The sequence below is a fragment of the Ornithodoros turicata genome, chromosome 1, assembly GCF_037126465.1.
Source record: "Ornithodoros turicata isolate Travis chromosome 1, ASM3712646v1, whole genome shotgun sequence".
NCBI lineage: Eukaryota > Metazoa > Arthropoda > Arachnida > Ixodida > Argasidae > Ornithodoros > Ornithodoros turicata.
The window spans coordinates 206246533-206266735 of NC_088201.1; the positions used below are offsets into that span (position 1 = coordinate 206246533).

At 44.2% G+C, this 20203-nt stretch overlaps 1 protein-coding gene and 2 long non-coding RNA genes across 4 annotated transcripts in view; 2 read left to right on the plus strand and 1 right to left on the minus strand.

Moving 5' to 3' along the window:
* Positions 1-20203, minus strand: part of LOC135378996 (caspase-3-like) — a 198593-nt gene that overhangs the window by 172180 nt on the left and 6210 nt on the right. The window lies entirely within an intron of this gene.
* On the plus strand, positions 3752-10189 carry LOC135375752 (uncharacterized). Its single transcript, XR_010417376.1, has 3 exons — positions 3752-3793; positions 9757-9960; positions 10036-10189. It is a non-coding gene; the product is annotated as an uncharacterized LOC135375752 (long non-coding RNA).
* LOC135375753 (uncharacterized) lies at positions 16689-19214 on the plus strand. Its single transcript, XR_010417377.1, has 3 exons — positions 16689-16886; positions 17527-17686; positions 18803-19214. It is a non-coding gene; the product is annotated as an uncharacterized LOC135375753 (long non-coding RNA).

Sequence of the window (20203 nt, forward strand, 5' to 3'; positions counted from 1 at the left end):
CTAACTTCCGCTAAACTATGGCGCAAGAGCGGCTTTGCAAGTGTGAACCTTCGAATAACAGCTGGCGCTTTCCGCGCTGTTTTCCAGCGTTATATCAGCGCAGTCTTGTGTAGTAACTAAGTTACTCTTAACTAGTCGCAGTTACAAGTTAAGAGTAACTTAGTTACTACACAAGACTGCGCTGATATAACGCTGGAAAACAGCGCGGAAAGCGCCAGCTGTTAATCGAACTAATTCGGTAACTTGTTACAGTAACTAGTTACATTTCCTGAGAAGTAGCTTTTAACTGTAACTAACTGCACTACTGTAACTGTACTAACTGTAACTAACCGCTGTAACTAGTTACTATTTCTGTGGAAGTAACTGCAAAATGTAACTAGTTACTCGCATAAATGTCGTTCCTGTTTTTTTTCTTTAGTCTACTTTCCCCTACTTCCACCTAACAGTGTCTTCCTTCCTTTTATCCGTAATCGGTATGTGCCCCCTGCCTTGAGATCTTGACCAAGCAGGGAATTCCAGCTTTGCGAACAAAAATTAGTTGAAGTTAGTGACCCTCAACGATCGGAGTGAGTAATATGTGAGTAATAGTGTCACTGCCCTAGCACGTGATCCTGCCTCCTGTGGATATGGACAAGGGAATGATTATGCACAAAGCGAAACTTCCCGGTCAGCTCACTTGCGCTCCGACCAGTGCAATGGCTAATCTCCTGCTCCGGTTGCCGCTACCATAAGCTTCCGTGGCCGCTCTATGAAGAAACCTTCGAGTTTTTATCATGGAAGGACGAGAATAATTTAACTGTAAAGTGCAAACTATGGAATAAGACGTACTCGGCAAGCAGGACGTCAACTTCAAATCTGAAAAAGCATCTTCAGGCGAGTTCCTTGCTCTTCCGTATGTCTCTCGCTCTCTCTACACGTTACGAAACATGTGCGGGTCACCGTGCTCTTCTTTTTCACCGCCATGCGCCAGATCGCATGCACGTGTCGTATTTTTCCGTGTGGGATAACCGCGTATTAACCGCGTTAAGTACAAGACAATTTTTATTGCACTTCAGTAAATGCAAATAAATGTATGTTTTTAACAATTGTATCATGGTCATTTTTATAAAAAGTAACTGTAATGTAACTAAGTTACTTTCTCTCAGTAACTGTAACTGTAACTAGTTACTCGACCAAGGAAGTAACTATAACTCAGTTACTATTTTTGTCAGATAAACTGTAACTCAGTTACTTTTTAGAAGTAACTTACTCAAGACTGTATCAGCGCACTGCTATATGTCAGAACATGCCTTCATCCATCCGTAAGGAAATGACACTTTTAGGGTGGGAGGTGCCAGAGGAACGCAGTTTGCACGCACAGTACAGATAGTTTCTGACTTTCGTTTCAGAAGCTGAACGGAGATTGAGTTGGGCAGCCAGTATCTTCACAAACGTTCGCTCCGGGGGGGGGGGGCACCACCCTCGACGCTATGTGTTTTGTGTCGTGTTTTAATCATCGGTCGTGTTTTAATCATTGTACAATGTGATAAGGACGATGTGACGGTGTTATAAAACGTTTAGAGTTTCGCTTCCTTCCATTCGTTTTTTCCTCGTTTGGGTGATTTCACGTCGGATCAGGCACGGTGGTCCGGTTAACCTGTCCAAGTTCTCTCCAACATATGTTAAAGCCTTGTCCCTAAGAGGCACATTGGCACTGAAAGTAGTTGAAAATAATTAGTGGTTATTTTTTTTAAATGAATTATCATTCAGATGTGGGCGTTTCGACCACTGCGCTTCCTACGCAGTTTGGGGCCACATATCCTCATAACTATTCGACATATTCAGCTGAATGTTTTTCCACTTATTATCTAGATTGGGTAACATTGCATCAAAAGTTCTGCAGACCCCAAGGTTTGCCTTTGAGGAGATAAAAAATCGCAAAGTTGCCTCCTTTGTAAAATATGGTACGTTTCGGGAACCTCACAACTCGTTCCCCGGTAAGTCCCCAAAGTAATCTACAGCATTGTGTTCGCCTCGAAATGCCCTTTCTTGTCATAGCGAGTATATCGTATTGCGATTTAGGGCAACGCCCCCAGCAGTTTTTTTGTGAGGGCTGTCTACGGAAAATTCGTCAATTCGACAGCGCGCATCCCATATATGCCCACTCGTGAAATTGTTAATTTTACTCAGAAACACTCTTCATGACGGCAAAAGGGCAAGGGTGCAGGCCAGCTGGTACATGATGAAAAAATGGAACCCGAGAAAGGGACAGAGGAGTGACGACACGACGCAATGCGACACATGGCACAGTGGTATGGACGACACATGGCATGCAGTTCTGCATGGCCTGCCATCTTTTTGACGATCTATGATGATCTATGATATGATGATCTATGACGTTATTCTTGCAATTCCTTAGGCTAACCGCCATTCAGCAGTTTTCGTCCCTGTTTTTAAGCTCGAACCATGCGGGGGATCTGAACCACCTACAAATGAGTTGCTGTATTCTGCAAGCCGAAACCTCCATCTCCGTTCTCGAGTTAGCACAACATGGCAAGAGTGGTTTCTTGTATTCACAGGACTGGTGGCATTTTTCTCGATATCGGTTGTTTCCCCAAGAACACACGCGACCCTCACGACATCCTCAGAGTGTCCTCACGTCCTCGTCCGTAGAGTGACGTCCTGAGGATTTCCACAGGACGTTAGTGTGGGACTTTCCCCAAGTTGTCATTTCCGTACTTCCTCCGGATATCCTGAGAGGATGCGTGAAGGACAAGAAAATTGTTTTAACCTTTTTTCGTCTCACTCTTGTTGGTTTCAAGAATGCTTACTTTTATTTGGTGTGGTGGTTAGTATTTTGCATCCCAAATACAAACTGAAGAAGACAATTGTGACTTTTATGTTGTACGCACGGGAAAGCCACTCCGATCGGCGTACTGATGGCTCACCTCAAGAAAGGTATACATTATGTCCCTTCTTCACCTGTCACCAAGAGCCTCAGTTGAAGAAAGCATATGTACTAAACACAATGCACGGGAAACACAATGCACGGGAAACACGACTCCCCCAGGGACAAACTACAAGATGTAAACAGCATATGGGTAAGCACAAATTGCATTTGCGCCGCCGTTTTCGCATTCGACTTGACTTGGAACAGGTTCGCGCGAACCAATATATGCAAGTTTAGTTTTCGCAGTAGTATCACAAACCGCATATCTTCTGTGAATATATACATAACAATATTACAGCTCCGCAATCCTGTGTGAACGAAACGCCATGTGCCCGATACAAGTTTTGCTCCAGAATACATAGCATTTTAGGCTTAGTGAGCTGCACAAAACACACTACGCGCCAAGCGCATGACATGAAGAATGCATGTGCACCAAGTTCGAAAGATCCACCCGCTAGGAAACACACGGGAAATCGAGAAACAACCAACGTGAACCTACACTGAACGCACTACGCACTGACTGCCGCCATCTTCTTCGCTTGGCTTAACGGCTTGACTTGGACAAGTTAGGTGCATTGTTGTTTACAAAGGTAAAAGCAGTAAAAGTGTGCGTGCAAGTGACTTGTACTGTCCAGGAAAACAGGAAACGAACAAGTCACCTTCTTTGCCTTCGCACGTGTAAAAATGCAACACGACAAACATTTTTGTAGGAAGTCGCCAACTTCCGCTTCCGATCAACGGATCCCGCGGTATAACTCGCCATTTTCTTTTGTTGTGCGGCTGGCGGTTCTGGCTTCGTTCTCGATTGTGTGCTTCAGTGTGTTTTGTGCGTTCAACGTGCTTCGGAAGCGATGGATGACTCACGTAAGACAGCAGTTTCTTCAGCATCTTGATAGTGTGTTTTGGAAGCGTGACATTACTGAAGTCTAATGCCGCCGCCCAAGTTACCGAAGGCTACTTTGTACAGACGCCCCAGCCGCAACGCTCTACATAATTGGGAGCTGGTCTCGTCTGAAGTGTATCATTGTGGTGACAGAGCAGTCAGAAGGGGAATAATTTCTGGGGCATCAGCTGCTCATGGAGAAGCGAATGTCAGTCCACAACCCGAACAAGACGTGAGTGAGAGTGTCCTACAGCATGAGGTTTCCTGTGCTGAGGGTCGCAGCAGCACAGGTAGTTCGCAGGAGCTCTCTGATGATGCGGTTGGAGATCGTTTTGCACAAGTTGAGACAGCATATCATGAGAGCGCTGGGAGCCACATGGACAGTTCAGATTCATTCATGGAGCAGCTTAAGGTCTGGGCACTGTCTGGTGTAAACCACAAGCACGTTACCGGCATTTTGAAAATTCTTAAGTCGCAACCGTGTTACGCTTACCTGCCAGGCTGCGCACGCACGCTGTTGAACACACCTAGAAATACGAAAGGCATAACACCGATGTGCGAAGGGCAGTATTGCCACTTTGGACTCGAGAGTGGACTCGAGTATACAGTTGGGGCCTGTGCTGAAGTGCCAGATATTGTTCGTGTAAATATAAACATTGAAGGGTCTTCCACTAAGTAAAAGTACAAAGAATCGATTTTGGCCAATACTTTGCAAGGTAATCAATTGTGGAGATGCGTTGCCTCCTTTTCCAATTGGGGTCTATTATGGCACGTCAAAAGCTTTGTGTGCGAACACTTTTCTTGAAGCATTTGTTGTTGAGCTTTTGGACATCCTTGATACTGGCATAGAAATTCATAAAAAACATGTACAAGTGCAAGTATCGGCGATTGTGTGCGACGCGCCAGCAAAGTCCTATGTCCTTGCAGTGAAGGGGCATTCTGGATATTTCAGCTGCATGAAATGTGTAACTGAAGGTGACTATATCAAGGATCGAGTATGCTTTCCTGAAACTGACGCAGCTGAGCGCACTGATGAGGCATTCCGAAATCGTCACCAAGAGGACCACCATACAGGAACTTCCATCTTAGAAAGAATTCCTATAGACATTATCAAACAGGTGCCTCTGGACTACATGCACCTCGTGTGCCTTGGTGTTCAGAAAAAAATGCTTTCTACCTGGTTTAAGGGTGCAAGAGAACACAGACTAGGTCCGGGTATGCGTGAAAGTGTGTCTGTGAAGCATGTTTCTTTGGAGGCGTTTGCGCCCAGTGACTTCTCCCGAAAGCCCAGGTCGTTATCTGAGCTTGACAGGTGGAAAGCCACCGAGTTCCGCCTGTTCGTCTTGTACACTTCCTTACAAAAACATTGATCACCTTTCTACAGGAAGTTGGTAGAACATTAATCACCCAGCCGTGAGACTGTGTGTAGAAAGTATCCAGACTGTCTACCACCCACATCACCTTTCTATGGGCTATTGGAACACACCTTCCTGTAGAATGTCTACCGACATTTGGTGACTACAAATCTACCCACTGTCTGGCCAAAGTCTGCCCACCAGAGATACCCTGGGCGGGCCAGGCCCCTCCATTTCTTCTCCGTTTTCTAAATTTGTGGTTATAAAAATGATATTGCAACTGTACAGGTGCACAAATGTGAAAGATGTGAGGCAGCTTACAGACAAGTGCCAGCTGCATTCCCTGAAAAAAATATTCCCTGAAAAAAAAACTGGAAATGCATGGCAGCTGTATTAATTGTGAACACTGTGAAAAAGACAGAAAAGTTTTTTCAAGATACATGACACAAACTCGTGAAATTCACATGTCGCTGCATCCCTACATTACGTGTTCACCCCAGCTAAAAGATGGGGCCGTGTTCTTGTTGTTTAATGGCTAATCGTTATTATGATTGGATACTGCATTATAGAAACACGCACCAGCCTGTAAAAATTACTGTCTATCATTTTATGGAATCGCGTTCGGCCTGTATCATTATCAGACACCCACACCACATGTTATGTGTTCATAAAGCAATATATTCACTGAAGTGTACAGTGCAGTAACTTTCTCCAGCACGGCAGCTTGCAACGGCTCCTGAAATCAGAACAAAACAAGAAATTAGGCATAAATGAAACAGGAAATGAGACATATTTATGTATAAACTAAAGTGCTCAACACACAGTTTGAATCTGTGCACTTTAAAAAGCACAATGCACATACGTGGACAAAGTACGCGAAAGTACAGAAGTATGTCTGTTGTGCCTGCCCTGTAGTATTCACCTTATCCTAACGAACATATGCAGAAGATGCAAGGAACAATACCAAGACTCACAAATAGGGCCTCAAAAGCACAATGGTTAATGGTTAAGAGTATGAAATTTTGGGAAATGTGGATCACATAGTAATAATCAGTACCAAATTGCAGACTAATAAAGGGCTAATGGGATACCTACCTTTCAACTTTACCCCAGTTTGCAGATGAGTGATAGAATGCAAACAGGCATGCTACTTAAGCTTGTTTACCGTTGGGGGTGCTTTGTTCCTCTTTCAGTGCTGATGTGTCCAAATAGCTGTGAAATAAAAAGGAGAGCATTTTTCAACAATCCTAATTTTTCATGCTGTACCATGTCAGGTGCTGAACTGCCTTCAAACTTCATGTGCAGGTCGTCCATCTGTTCATGAATTAGATAAGGCCACTAATTTTCTTCTGCCACCGGAACTGGCACAATAAAATTTGCAAACCTAGCTGTCCACAAGTGAACGTATGATAACCAAGTTGCCCAATAACGCCACGTTGCCTAGAGAAGCAGCAGGTTTTACAGTATCTAAGAAACCAAGGTATAGAAGGACAGAAAAAAGAAACATTTGAAACACATGGCCGTGAAACTTATTGTCACCTCACGGTAACAATGAACAATACAAGCACAAATACAGCGGAGTAGTTGGCGACTACGTGATAACGATTTGTGATACGATGAGTGTAATACATGAGAACGCATACCATTGCATGAATTGTAACATAAGAAACGTTGGTGGCAGGCACTGCACATCGTAGTTGAAATACACTCCGAGCTGTAGCGCCAATCCTTTCTCCACGCTCCTTGCAGTTAGCGTTTTGTCGTTATCCAAGGGAAGAACAATGCCTGAGAAGTGTAGTAGTGATGACCCTATAAGAGAGAGAGATGTATACATAAATCTATTGCAGTGGCTGCAAATGCTTCGAGAGCCCATGTTGCAGCTGCAGCACAGACTCTTGTTTTGTGACAGCATACTTTCTTTCAGTTGCACAAAACAGGAATATGTTTTACACAAAGAAGAAGAAATGACCACTGCAAGGTGCCAATAGCAGGCAAAGAAGACTTCCAAGAAATGGAAGCACTCATACCAATAGCAGAGACGTGGTGTTGGGGGTCCTCACTCCACAGCTGTCGGGCCAGCTTTGTGCTAAAGAAAGATTGGATACCTCACTTCGTAATGCAAACAATTGAACAGTCACATAATAATAATCAGGCACAAGAAAATATGCAACATTATATTATATGCGTATACGGGACAAGGAAAAATACGTCTCGCCAACTCTTTTACAAACATTTCTGCTACTGTTTTATTCACATGTTTCTTTCATGCATTCTGTATAGAGCGTTGATATTTGCCTCATAAATAGTGCAAACACTTAAAATTATATGAACGACGGCTGTGCACAATGGCCTCATTCGATCCACGTCGGTTAAACGAGATCAAGGGTCCCTCGACTTGGAACTGCAATTCAACTCTCTTTCGATAGCACTGACAAGCATTTCTAAAATAAATCTTGCGTCCCCAATTAACCTTATTAATAAAAAGGTGTAAGGGTCCTCAATCTCGGTTGAGCGTTCAATCTCGTTAACCGGCGTTGGTGAACCCCGGCCTATTTCAAATGTCCACGAGGGTGAACGCACACCCATCCACTAGTTCCAGAATGTTACGCATTGCTCATTTTAGGGGTTTGAGAGGGAAGTTTGAAGAACATGGCTACGACATGGACAGTGTGACAAGTGAGAACACAGCGGAAGGCGACAAAATTCCGTTGAAGAAGGCGCCATTCACTACGTACTTGGTAACACACAACGGCGGCGCATATTTCCTTTTATTCTAAACAGCTAACAGCATAAAAGACATAATAAGAGTTCACATACCTTCAAAATCTTCTTGCGAAAGCCCACGAGGGAGGCACAGCTTTGACTTTGATGACAGTTGAGGCACACTTGCGTTCCTCACACGGGTGCCGGTTGCTGGAGGCCAGCAGATCCAGTGCGCATGCCCAGACACCTCCTCCCCCGCGAAATAACAGGAAACGCGTGTGATTTGAAACAACGGGATAGCGCCCGCGGCGATATGTCCGTATTTTTCACGACTATTTTTTACAGTGTGCTGTTGCTTTGTCAATGTCCTGTTTGTTTCATATCATTACGTAACCGTGACTCTTAACATATTGGTATTACGAATTGTTCCACTTACTGTAACGCTTGAATTTCTGTGGATTTCACTGATGCTGCCCCATTGCATAACCATCTGCAGTCCCTTAATCGTAGAATTATTTGCGATACAACTGTTAATCAGAAATTTAGTACTGTTTTCTTAGTGAATATAAGATTTTATTTATTTTTCTGACGTGTCGCTTGTACAAACTCACTGCAAGTGAGCTTGGGGTCAAGGTCAAATTAATGTCACTAAAGTGTAATGTAATCAGTAACCACATTCGAAATTATTGCCATCCGTAATGAACAGCATGAAAGCGTTATTGTAGTGGTGCATTAATGGTCTACCAACAGTCTGCATACCAAGTCGTTAAAACGACCACAGCGGTGAAAGCCAAAGGAAGTGCACAAGAGGTAGATAGACTGTCTGTATACCCGGTACAGAGGAAGGAGCAAACCATAGGAAGGTGACATGGTATAAAGGAAGTACATAAGAGAACCACTAAAAGGTGAAAACTGTTTTTGTAAGGGCTGGGCCCCTGGTGCTGGCATCTGCTCTCCCACGTGCGATGTACAAGCACTTCTTGCAACTACATGTTGCAATTTCTATTCTAATGAGCCCCAGTCTCTTAAGGCAGCACGCCAACCTTGCAGAAAACCTTCTGCATAAGTTTGTTGTTAAATACATCGCAATATATGGGCCTGAGTCTGTGTCACATAATATGCATTCCCTGCTTCATTTAACAAACGATGCGCGTAATCATGGACCACTTGATTTGTGGAGCGCATTCCCTTTTGAGAACTTTATGAGCACGTTGAAGCGGTACTTACGCAAGCCGGAGAAGCCCCTCGAACAGTTATATAATCGCATCTTTGAACAGCGGTGTGTTCCACTAAAGGCTGCATCTCCGTCCAGTGAGCCGACACTATCTTTGGAAACCCGAAACTCTGCTCGCCTGCTCAGTGTGTTCCACCCCTGTACAGGAAAGTAACTATTCCACGGCGTTTCTCTCTACAGGCAAATTCACGGGACAGTACATGTATGTTGCATGACGGCACCTTTATGGAGGTTACAGGAGTGGCCCGCAATTCCACCACACGACAAATCTGTATCATAGGCAAAAAATTCAGACAAATTGATGACCTCTATGTGTACCCTGTCAGTTCCTCAGCAATAGATATTCATGTTGTTTCACAAAGGGGACGTGTGACTGTGTGCCCACTTTCCGACGTTCATCTAAAATGCGTCTGTTTCCCTTATGGAAGCAATAGCTATGCTGTTTTTCCGTTGCCACATACAGAAGAGTTGTAAATTGTCTTGTAGTCTTTAGTCCGTTACAGAGATGCTAGTTTTTGTCTGGACTGTTAGACGACAGTCTGTGTAAAAATGTTTGCTTGCATATCACATGAATGTGACAGGAAACGACAAAACATTATGTTCTCTAGCTTTTTTGGTTTATGCAAATATTTTGTTTGTAACTATTATGTAGCGGAGGCCCGCCCATTCTTCATTGTAAAGTTTCCGGATGAGGAAAACATGGTTGCCGTTGTGCCAAGTAACTGGATGGCCGGCGATGACAGGTGCTACTGGCCACCATCCAAAGACGAGAAAATAGCCAGCTTGTATATACGCAAACGGAAAACCCCCACGTATGGCTGGCAGAACTTACCCTGCATCAAGGTGGGTGAATATGGTATGGACGTAATTTTGTCCTGACAAAGAAGTACCTAACAAATACATGTGCTGCTTGTTCTTCTTTTTTTTTTAGAAACATACAGCAAAGCAAGGGAGATGCTCCCTCTAGCGGAGAAGACATCCTATCTGAATGCAGAAGACGAATATGGGCGGGGCAAGCGAAAGCGGATTGTCGTGTCGAACAGCGACGTCTCCTCTCCACCAGCGTCTCCCCTAATGCGCAAAGCAAAACGTAAGCTAAGTGACTCAGAATTTTTATTGAGAGATAGATTGTGTGCAAAAGTACAAGACTGTTCCATATACTGTTACGTGCTTTCCTTCTCTGTTAGGGCCTGTTAAGAATCGTTCTTTCAGCCAGCCAACTGCACACACCCTGGACGATGACTCCATCTTTGTAGGTCCGAACATAGAGCGTATGCTATTTTTAATGCAGCCCAATTCATTAATATTTTACGTGTACATAATTAGTTAAAATAGATGTCATGGCCAAGGAGTCCTCATTGTTGTGATCACTTATATTTCAGGCCCGTTCCGTCATTCAGCTTCGGATTATGCGCCTTCAGCAACTGAAAGACATTTCGGTATGCTCACTAGGTGGTGGTTGTAGGACTACAATTGCAGGCTGTATACAGGGTGGGTGCTATAAAGGGTCAGTCACATTTTCGCACGTGGCGCGATACCTACTTGACGGACAGACTTCAGTGCATAATTTGTGCCAGAAAAGCATCCGAAAAAATCGTGGTTACCGGGCTCTGCATTACAAATTAAATACGACCACGCAAACTTTCGTCATCATACATTTTCTATGCGCTATACCGATGTGAACACGGCGGTCTGCAAATTGTTGCGTAGAGCATCCGCCTAGGGGCGCTAGCCGACACGAGTTTGTTTTCGCTTTTGCGCCCCTAGGCAGAAGCTGCACTCAACTAGTGTCAGACCGCCGTATTTACATCGGTATAGCGCATAGGAAATGCATGAGGAGGAAACGTTTGCGTGGTCGTATTTAATTTGTTATGCATGCCTGGTAACCACGATTTTTTCGGGGGCTTTTCTGGCACAAACTATGCACTCTGTGGTAGCGGAAGTCTGTCCACCAAGTAGGTATCGCGCCGCGCGCGAAAATGTGACTGCCCTTTTATAGCACCCACCCTGTACTTTAGGGTAGTTGCATCTGACCTGTTAAAGATGCTCTTCAACTACATCATTGCTGTTCCCAAACGTGATACTGAACAAGCAACATTCAGGGGTTACAGTTATGGAGTTTTTTTTAGTCACAAGACTAGTAATGTCACGTTGAAACACAGAGTATATTATTTTTAATGTTGCCCAATTCTTGATCATTTTACTCCTACATAATGAGATAAAATAGATGCTGTGGCCAAGAAGTCCTGATTGTTGTGGTCGCTGCTCCTATATTTCAGGCTCATTCCGTCATTCGGCTTCGGATTATGCGCCTTCAGTGCCATCGCCTTCAGCAACTGAAAAACATCTCGGTATGTTCATGGGTTGATGGTTGTATTACTATAATTGCAGGCTGTACTTTCGGGTAGTTGCATCTGACCTTTTAAAGATGCTCTTCAACTACATCATTGGTGTCCCCAAACGTGATACTGAACAAGTAACATGAAGGGAGTTACCATTATAGCAAGGTGGATCATTGGCCTAGTTGGCACACATTGATACCAGATGAATGCAAAGAGATGAGGACAAAACCAGACATGGATGAGAGCTATCTTCCAACTGAACATTTATTAGAAATTCGAAAGCCAGTCGATAGCGCTATTGATTTGGGCTGACACATGTGTGACCAGTTTACCAACTTCCTCAGCTTCGATAACTCCTCTGACTGTGTGTCACGCACCACACTCTAAATCAGGTAACGCATATGTAACGGTTAAGTACCGCTTGGCCAAGAGGTACATTTTTTAAAAAATGTACCTCTTAAAATTAAGAGGTACATGCGGCCTCACATGCGGTACATGTAACGGATAGCGCGCAGCGATTTAGGCCTACCCGTCGGGGTGGTTCCCCTCCTCCACGATATATTAACAGCCCCAGGAAGCTACGCTGCACGATAAATATAACAAACAAATACCTTTATTCGAAAATTATATCCATTTCAGGATTGATGCTTGTCCATCGCGAGCGTGCATTGTCATGATGCACAAACGCCGAACACACGGGGCACAACGTATATGGATGAACGATGACCACTGCGTCTCTCCTTCACCACTGCAGCTGCTCTGTGGTCACGCTTCTTTATCTCTTCCACACCTTTGGATAGCTGTTCTTCCCCAACTTCCGTTTCTTCCGCAGGACGTAACACCAACCACAGTAGACGATTGACTCACCCATTTACGACATCGCTTGACGTAACCTAGGAGAAAATACAATGTAAAAAAAATCCGACAACCGAAATAGCTTGCCTGAAAAACATGCCTACTTGCTTGTGTAATCCAGGTGTAAAATGCACTCTCGGCTCCTCTAATTCACGCATCAACGTTCGTGCATGAAGCACAAAGTTCGTTGTCTCCGTCCCCCAGTCGTTGTGTCCAGCCTGCCGGTGATCAGGACCACTGGGAATCAGAGCGAAGATGAACGAAAATGCGTCGTGAAGACGAATAATTACTTCAGAGATATAATACGCACCTTAAATGACTTCAATCTTGAACGCGTCGAACGAATTTCTTCGAAGACCGAGCAGACTCGTCCTCGCTCCCCGACGTTTCAAACCAAACTGATTTGCAGCGGTTGCAAGAAACGAATTCTTCCAAACATGCGATCCCTCACGGTCATGGGTTCTAGTTATTGCACTTCTTTGACAGAATGATAGTGCTCATCCATTACGGCACTGCTGCATAAGGGAATTTGTAGACTGGTATTCGGAATCACACGAAATATTTTTGCAGCGCATGGATATCGTGAGAAGGCGTTCGTACTCATGCGCCGGAAACACGCGGTACACATGAGGTACAGCTGCTATAGATCGCGCTTAAAAGGTACCTAGCCGGTACGGATGGGTCTCGGAGCCCTTGTACCGTTTGAATTTCGCAGTGGTCGCGGACTGTACCTGCTGGTTGAGGACTGCACCTCATGTGTACCGCCTGGCCCAGGTGCGGGTCCTCTTTCATGCGGTACATATCGGGTGTCGGATTTAGAGTGCAGAGAAGTGATCTCTTATTGGTCAGATTGGATAGAAACTTGTCACTTGTCGTGTCGTTAAGACATTTCGTTTTGTCAATGATTACAGAATTTTCTTAAGGGTGATGGTGTGCAGTCACAAGTGAACCATGTCCTAGACATGGTTAATGCTTGCCTTGGAACACTAATGGTGACTCATGAAGCACCGGAGAACTGTCGCATAGAATTTCTGGATATCAACTCACATTTCATAGGGAATACACCAGTTGGGAGTACCTGCGTCGAGCTAACAAGCCTCTTCCCCCCGTATCGTTCTAGCCACTCAAAACTGGTGAAATGAGGCATTGCTTACTTTTGCCTTCGTAACACACTCAATAATCCGTGGAAGGCTCCTGTGATTAGCTACCAGCCTTTGCACGACACCCCCGCTTCACGATGTAGTGCTGGCTCTCTCTCTCTGCCCCCAGTCGCCACTTGGCAACGTCGCACTACATTCGTGCGCGGAGAGAGATTCTTGTGTGGGCGCGGGGTCAAGTGTATGAGTCATGTTTTCAATGACTATACGGTGCAAAGACATCATTTATAAAATTCCTCTTTTGTGTGGCAAGATGTACATTTGACAGACAGGAAGACGCATCAATGACAGATTACGTGAGCATCAAAACAATGTTAACAAAAATGGGGATGGCTGGCTCATCATTGTAGTGCATGGAAATGCCAACCTGTGCTGCCTGATAGCTGTATAGTAGGGATGCATCATGACACACGCACCAGAGAAATTACCGAGGCTCAAGAAATCAGTAGATTGTACCCCACATATGTCAGCACCCCGTAAGTAGCACTATCGAAGAGAGAACTGGACGTAAGTGCTCATCCTTGTCTGTTCTTGTTCTCGTTTTTTGCGCTCACCTGGCATGACCATTGTGGAGTTTTGTAGTTATTAGCAGTAATGTAGGCATGTCCAAACACAGAGTGTATGTTATCTTTAATGTAGCCTCATTCAACATTTTACTGCTGCATAATAAGGTAAAATAGGTGCCGTAACAAGGGGTACTGATTCTTGTGGTCACGGCTCTCATATTTCAGAGTCGTTCCATCATTCAGCTTCGGATTATGCACATTCAGTGCCATCGGTTTCAGTGCCATCGCCTTCAGCAACTGAAACACATCTCGGTATGTTCACTGGTTGATGGTTGTACAACTGCAATTACAGGCTGTGAAAGATGCACACTGTTTCCAAATGTGATACTGTGCAAGCAACATGCAGGAGGTTACAGATATGCAGTTTTGGAGTCAATGATGAAACATTCATGCACGGTTGTCATATTTGTATCAGAATTTGAGATCATCCCACAGACTACTTGATTGTATTTAGTGCTACTTCCTCCTTGAAGGTAGGCAACACATTATCTCAAACAGATGCCTCTCCGGTAAGAAGGCAAGAATAATTTTATAAGTTTGGGCAACTCTCAGTGGTTGCAGGCTTCAGTTCTTGCACAGGAGGAGGTGAATGTAATAGTGTTACATGATGTATAATTTGTCACAGAATGTGAAATAGCGTTTTATTTATTTATTTATTTATATACCTTAAGTGCCATTGCTATGGCATTACATAAGGGGGGAAACAATAAGAAAATGATACATATAAAAAAAAACACGACAATCACAAGAAAGCACAACCATAAAGCTATTACCTACTCTAAGTACAATCTCTCACAGGCCCTAGTAAAAGTATCAATGTTATTATTCATGACAACCTCTTCAGGCAAAGAATTCCAATCACGGATGCCTGTCGGAAGGGGGGAATTATAAAAATAGTCTGTCATGCCAAATGTCGTCTTAAGCTTGTGATGGTGGTCAAGACGGGCCGATAAGTGGTGGGCTGGTTCAATATACGAAGAGCAATTGAGGAAAAGCCGAAAAATGTTCACCAGCCTTTTAACCTTCCTTCTGTTAGCAAGAAGTGGGATGCAATTTGATTGCTTGAATTCAGTAATGCTGGTCCAGTCATATTTTTTAAAGATGAAACGGACTGCCTTATTTTGGACGGCCTCGATTTGTTCAATGAAATACTTCTGGGAGGGATTCCAAATAATGGACGCATATTCCAATTTACTTCGGACCAAACTGTTGTAGGCCATTAATCTAACATCTGTAGATGCCAAGCGCAATACACGTCGTAGAAACCCCAGAGTATGAGTTGCTTTGTGAGGGATTTCATTAATGTGATGTGACCACGACAAGTTATGAGTCAGATGAACCCCCAGGTACTTATATATCATGACCCTCTCCAGATTACAATCACCAAATACGTAGGTATTACAGTATTGCGTCTTCGCCCTGGAGAAGGTCATAAATTTACTTTTTTCTACATTAACCTCCATCTGCCATACAGTACACAAACTTTTAATGTTCGTTAAATCAGACTGCAAAATTAAATGATCGAAGTTATCTCTAATTGGACGGTAAAGGACGATATCATCAGCATAAAACCTAATGCTGGATTGTATTGAATTTGGCAGGTCATTTATGTAGATCAAAAACAACAAAGGGCCCAGGACTGACCCCTGTGGTACGCCAGAGACTACTTCGTAAACGTTGGACATAGCCCTACCCCACTTAACTCTCTGTGTTGTGCCAGTGATGTGTGTTGTGCCAGTGTTGTGCGTTGTGCCAGTGATTGCTACAAACTATAGAGTAACATTAATCAAATGCTGGTATAGTGACTGGCAGCATATCAATTACAAAAGGAATATGCACGTATAGAGAGGACATGTAGATGAGGCACACACACACCAAGGCTTGGTGTGTGTGCCTCCTGTACCTGTCCCGTCTGTGTACGTAAATGTGTTGCTTTTGTAGTATGTACCAACTTGACCAGATTTCCGCAGTTCTTAGCACACCAATCGTATCTCATGGACTAACTAATATGTATAAAGAATGATTTAATTTAGCACTACCATCAAGAACCAGCTATTGGCCAGGCAACTGTTATGAGAGATCAGCACCCTTACTTCAGCGGAACACTCAGCAGACTCGTCATAACGAAGAAGGGATCGAACCAAGAATTACTACAGGTATTGTTTTATTCAGTGGCTTTATGGCAAGCGCATATTTGTTTGGTTCGTCACTTGTTTTGTTTCTTTAATTACGACCGACTGCTACTGCTTTTTTACAGCTGAGGGACAACAGAAACAGTCAAACAAGCCTGTCAATTTGGCAAGCATACAGCTCAACAGTGGTATGTTGCTTCCCGCTGTTCCTGATTTTTGGAACAATGCCAATGTTTTCAATGCAGAGAGAATCATAATTCTATTAAGTAACTAGTAACGGTATGAAATGTCACTCACAAGAAGTAGGCATGTAAAATTGAAGTATCATATTGCATGCTTCACCAGTATCTCTACTGTTGTGATAGCACAATTTTAACCTAATAATCACAGCAATGTCCACTCATGTGCCATTTTGCACCAGGCTGTATTTTTGGAGCCATCTGGTTAAAAGCTGGTTGTAGCTCTTTGTACTTACTTCTGTGTTGTGTATTACAACTCCCACTATTTCTCCTCTTACCACAGCATTTGAGAAGAAAGTCCTACGTTCCCTCAACTTAATACAACTTCGCCTCTCAGAGCACTCTGAGCAACTCGATTCAATCTCTACATCTCTGCAGCAGCGAGAGGAGTCTTCAGAAGGGCGTGTGGTCATACGACAGTTTCCCGACTTGGAAAGTCTTGTCAACTTCAGTGAGGAACTCAAACAGTCACCAGAAAAAAAGAAATGTTGGTATGTTACCATATGCATTGAATGATGACAGCATGGTATAGCTGGTGCTGTAGAATGGGTTGCACGTAATAAAGTAAAAGGTAGTCAGTAAGAACGAGTGCCTTCAGGATAAGATACGTCAGGGACTGAGAAAGTTCTTCATCCTGGTGCCTGCCTTATCACTGCCGCATGATATTAATTGGTTAGGGGTTGCATGACTAACACGGTTATGAGCTAAGGAATGGGTCATTTTAGAGCAGCCTCTGTTTTGAGTATTAATGCTGCCGTACTGGGGCCGCAGCAATCAGTACATAAAGACATGGTTAAAGAGGGAGACATGGGAGGCTGCTTTGTTAGGTGGCGTCAGTCATCAGGCAATGCACCAGTGAATTTTCAGTGTGGATTTTTATCCGTCGATAGAAGAATATAGTATAGCTTGGGCTGGGTGGTGGAAATTCAGATAGATAACAGTACTTGGCTTAGTCAGGAACAAGAAAAAAAGGATTGACATCATATGCTTCTTGAATGGTCAGTGGTTGTAAGTGTGACATTATGTCTTGTCTTGTTCATTCTTTGGTTCCTTAAGTATGAATTGTTACCCATCATCACACTGATGCACTGTATTTCGCTAATGAATGTGGCTTCACCAACTTATTTGCAGCGGAAATACATGACTTCACTGGGAGGCAACAACCTAGGGGACAGAGTTCGAAGAATTCTTTACCACCTGATCCCCGATGAGGTATCCGTATGCTTCAACTGGACAGGAACAGGAGGAAAACGCAAATTCAAGACCCTTGAATTCACAAATGTCATGCTGGGTAAGTTGGTTCAGTCACACCTATGTTTGTGAAGCCAGCAGGCATTTTACCGTACTACTATGCCTAAGGCCCTTCTTTTTCTGCTGCGGCAAATCCTGAATTCCGCAGCAGGGAACTATGAATTCTGCATTTTTCCACGGTAAAAGGAAAATAGCCCTAATCCAGACAGAGAATGCCCTCTGTTAGCTCTGAGCAACACGGTTACAACTCCAAAAACTGTTGTGACTTAGGATAACAAGGTACACTGTACTTTCTTCTGAGAGGGAGTGACATTTCTCACTGACTATCAAATTGTACTAAGTGACCTCTCTGCATGTACAGAGTTTAATGTCACACATAGGTACTTGACATCTATGGAGACCAAAGCAGGGGTCAGCGTTGGCATTCCACTCCAGAATCCCAATACGTTAGAGGGCTGTTCCAGCGCACAGATGGGGCCATACCACGGCCTGGTGGCCTTATCCGGTTGGCACACCTACGCTGTAACGGAAGCCGACCCAGTGCGAGCAAACTCCGTTCATCTCGTGCATAAACTGAGTTAAGCACGCGGTTTCTGCAAAATTCTGCGCAGAGCCTCATATTCCGCGGCTGTCACACCATTCTGCGAACTTTTGCAGAATCGCGGAAAAGGAAGGACCTTAACTATGCCATAGTACAAACACACGGTCACATAGAAGTTGCATTCATTTTTGTCTATTCCATGGTTTTCGCAAATTCCCAGCTCATCGTTGACAGTTCAGACCACAAACAGGTATTAGTGACAAAGGCTGTACTCACACGGTAGCACCAAACACACACACACATGACAAAAGATCCCACCGCGGTATCGGGAAGCATGCCGGCGCCAAAACTAAGTCACTTCCATCCATCCAAGCGCTCTGATTGGCTGGATTAAAAAGCGTTTGTGGAACAGCGCTGGTAAGATGCAGCACGGAGTACTTCTCGAAAACTTCCGGGGAACGCTGCGCGACTGCTGTCTCGCAGTCTCAGAGCGTGCAGCGCCGCCTCCTCAAGAAACACGTGTGATTCCAGCTTTTGCGTTTAACTTTATGAACTGCGTGGCTTATGTGAGTCCCCTAATACATGCTCCTAAGTCAGTGTTCTTGTGTTGAACAGGTGTTATTACCAGCCCTCCTAGCACTTCAACGGCGGCCGAGGTGGAGAAAGTCGTGCAAACCTGGCTTCGACATGGGCAAGAAAGACTTCTGAAAAAAGTATCCAAGCTGCCAGTAGACCCTAGAAGGGTCAACCACAAGAAATCACACAGCCAAGGCAGCCAAGGATTCAATGCAACCGCCATTTCCATGTTGGTGACTGGTCCTCTTTTCTCTTGCAGGACCCCATTGGGAAACAGTCACATTGTGCATTAAGACTTTTTACATGAGAGGCGACATGCAGGTCACTTGAGAGGTACTTCCAAGGGGCATTTCTATGCGTGCCGTTGGTGTCTTTCTTTGGGACTGACTGTTACAGCAGTAATTTCATATTACTTACTTAGTTGGACAATATAGGTCAGCATTTCAGGCCTCATGATCACGATCATCTAATGAAGCGCGAGTTCAGCCACGGCTACAAACTCACATGAAGGTCGACATGGCGCATCGGTGAGCTCGATCATACTGCATGTTAAATCACTCACCAGATGTCACACCCGCTCTGTTTATAATTGTGGTGTTATCCAGTGAGTGCACTAATATGTGATATCATCAAGGTCATCGATACGCCATATCGACCTTCACGTGAGTTCGTAGCCGTGGCCGAACTCCCGCCTTACCAGATGATTGTTATCATGAGTGTTGAGGCCTGAAATGCTGAGCTATGTTAAACTGATGGTCAAAACAAAAACTGATGGTCAAGCTGCTCAACTCTGAGCAACATTATGTGGTTTTCACCTAACGCAACCAACTCAGTATTTATTAAATGCTGGCAAGTGTTTTGAAGGGTGTTTGAGAGCCTAAATATTTCTTGGTGACTGTACTGTGCTTACCACTGTTAACCTACCTGTCATTTCTATGGCCTCTTTCCAAAAAGTATCCAACTGCTATACGACACTGGAAACTGGGTGTACAGTTCGATTATCACTGTTGGTCTAGACAAGTGCTGCCACGGTACTGCTTCTTTCAGGCACACGTAAAAAACCTAGCTGGCACAAGTGCAGAGATCTTCCTATCTGGAGCATCTCCTTGTACAGCGGTGGACAAAAGTTTATGGAACACGCTCAGGCGCATTCCTTCCTCAGAGTGACACGCTAGCAGCTAATGCTATCGTATATGGACTTGCAAACAGGTGACTGGGTTACCCAGGCACATGTCTGCAAGTCTGAGGGGTACCATTTGCTCTAGCATGTCACTCTGAGGAAGGAATGCGCCGGAGCGTGTTCCATAAACTTTTGTCCACCACTGTATGTATGTGGCACACTCTGAGAATAGGTGCTGGTATAGGCAGCGAGCAGGTACAGTATAGGAGAGGTGCAAGATACTCAATTCTCTGTGCTAGTGCGAGCCTCTCTTGCTATAT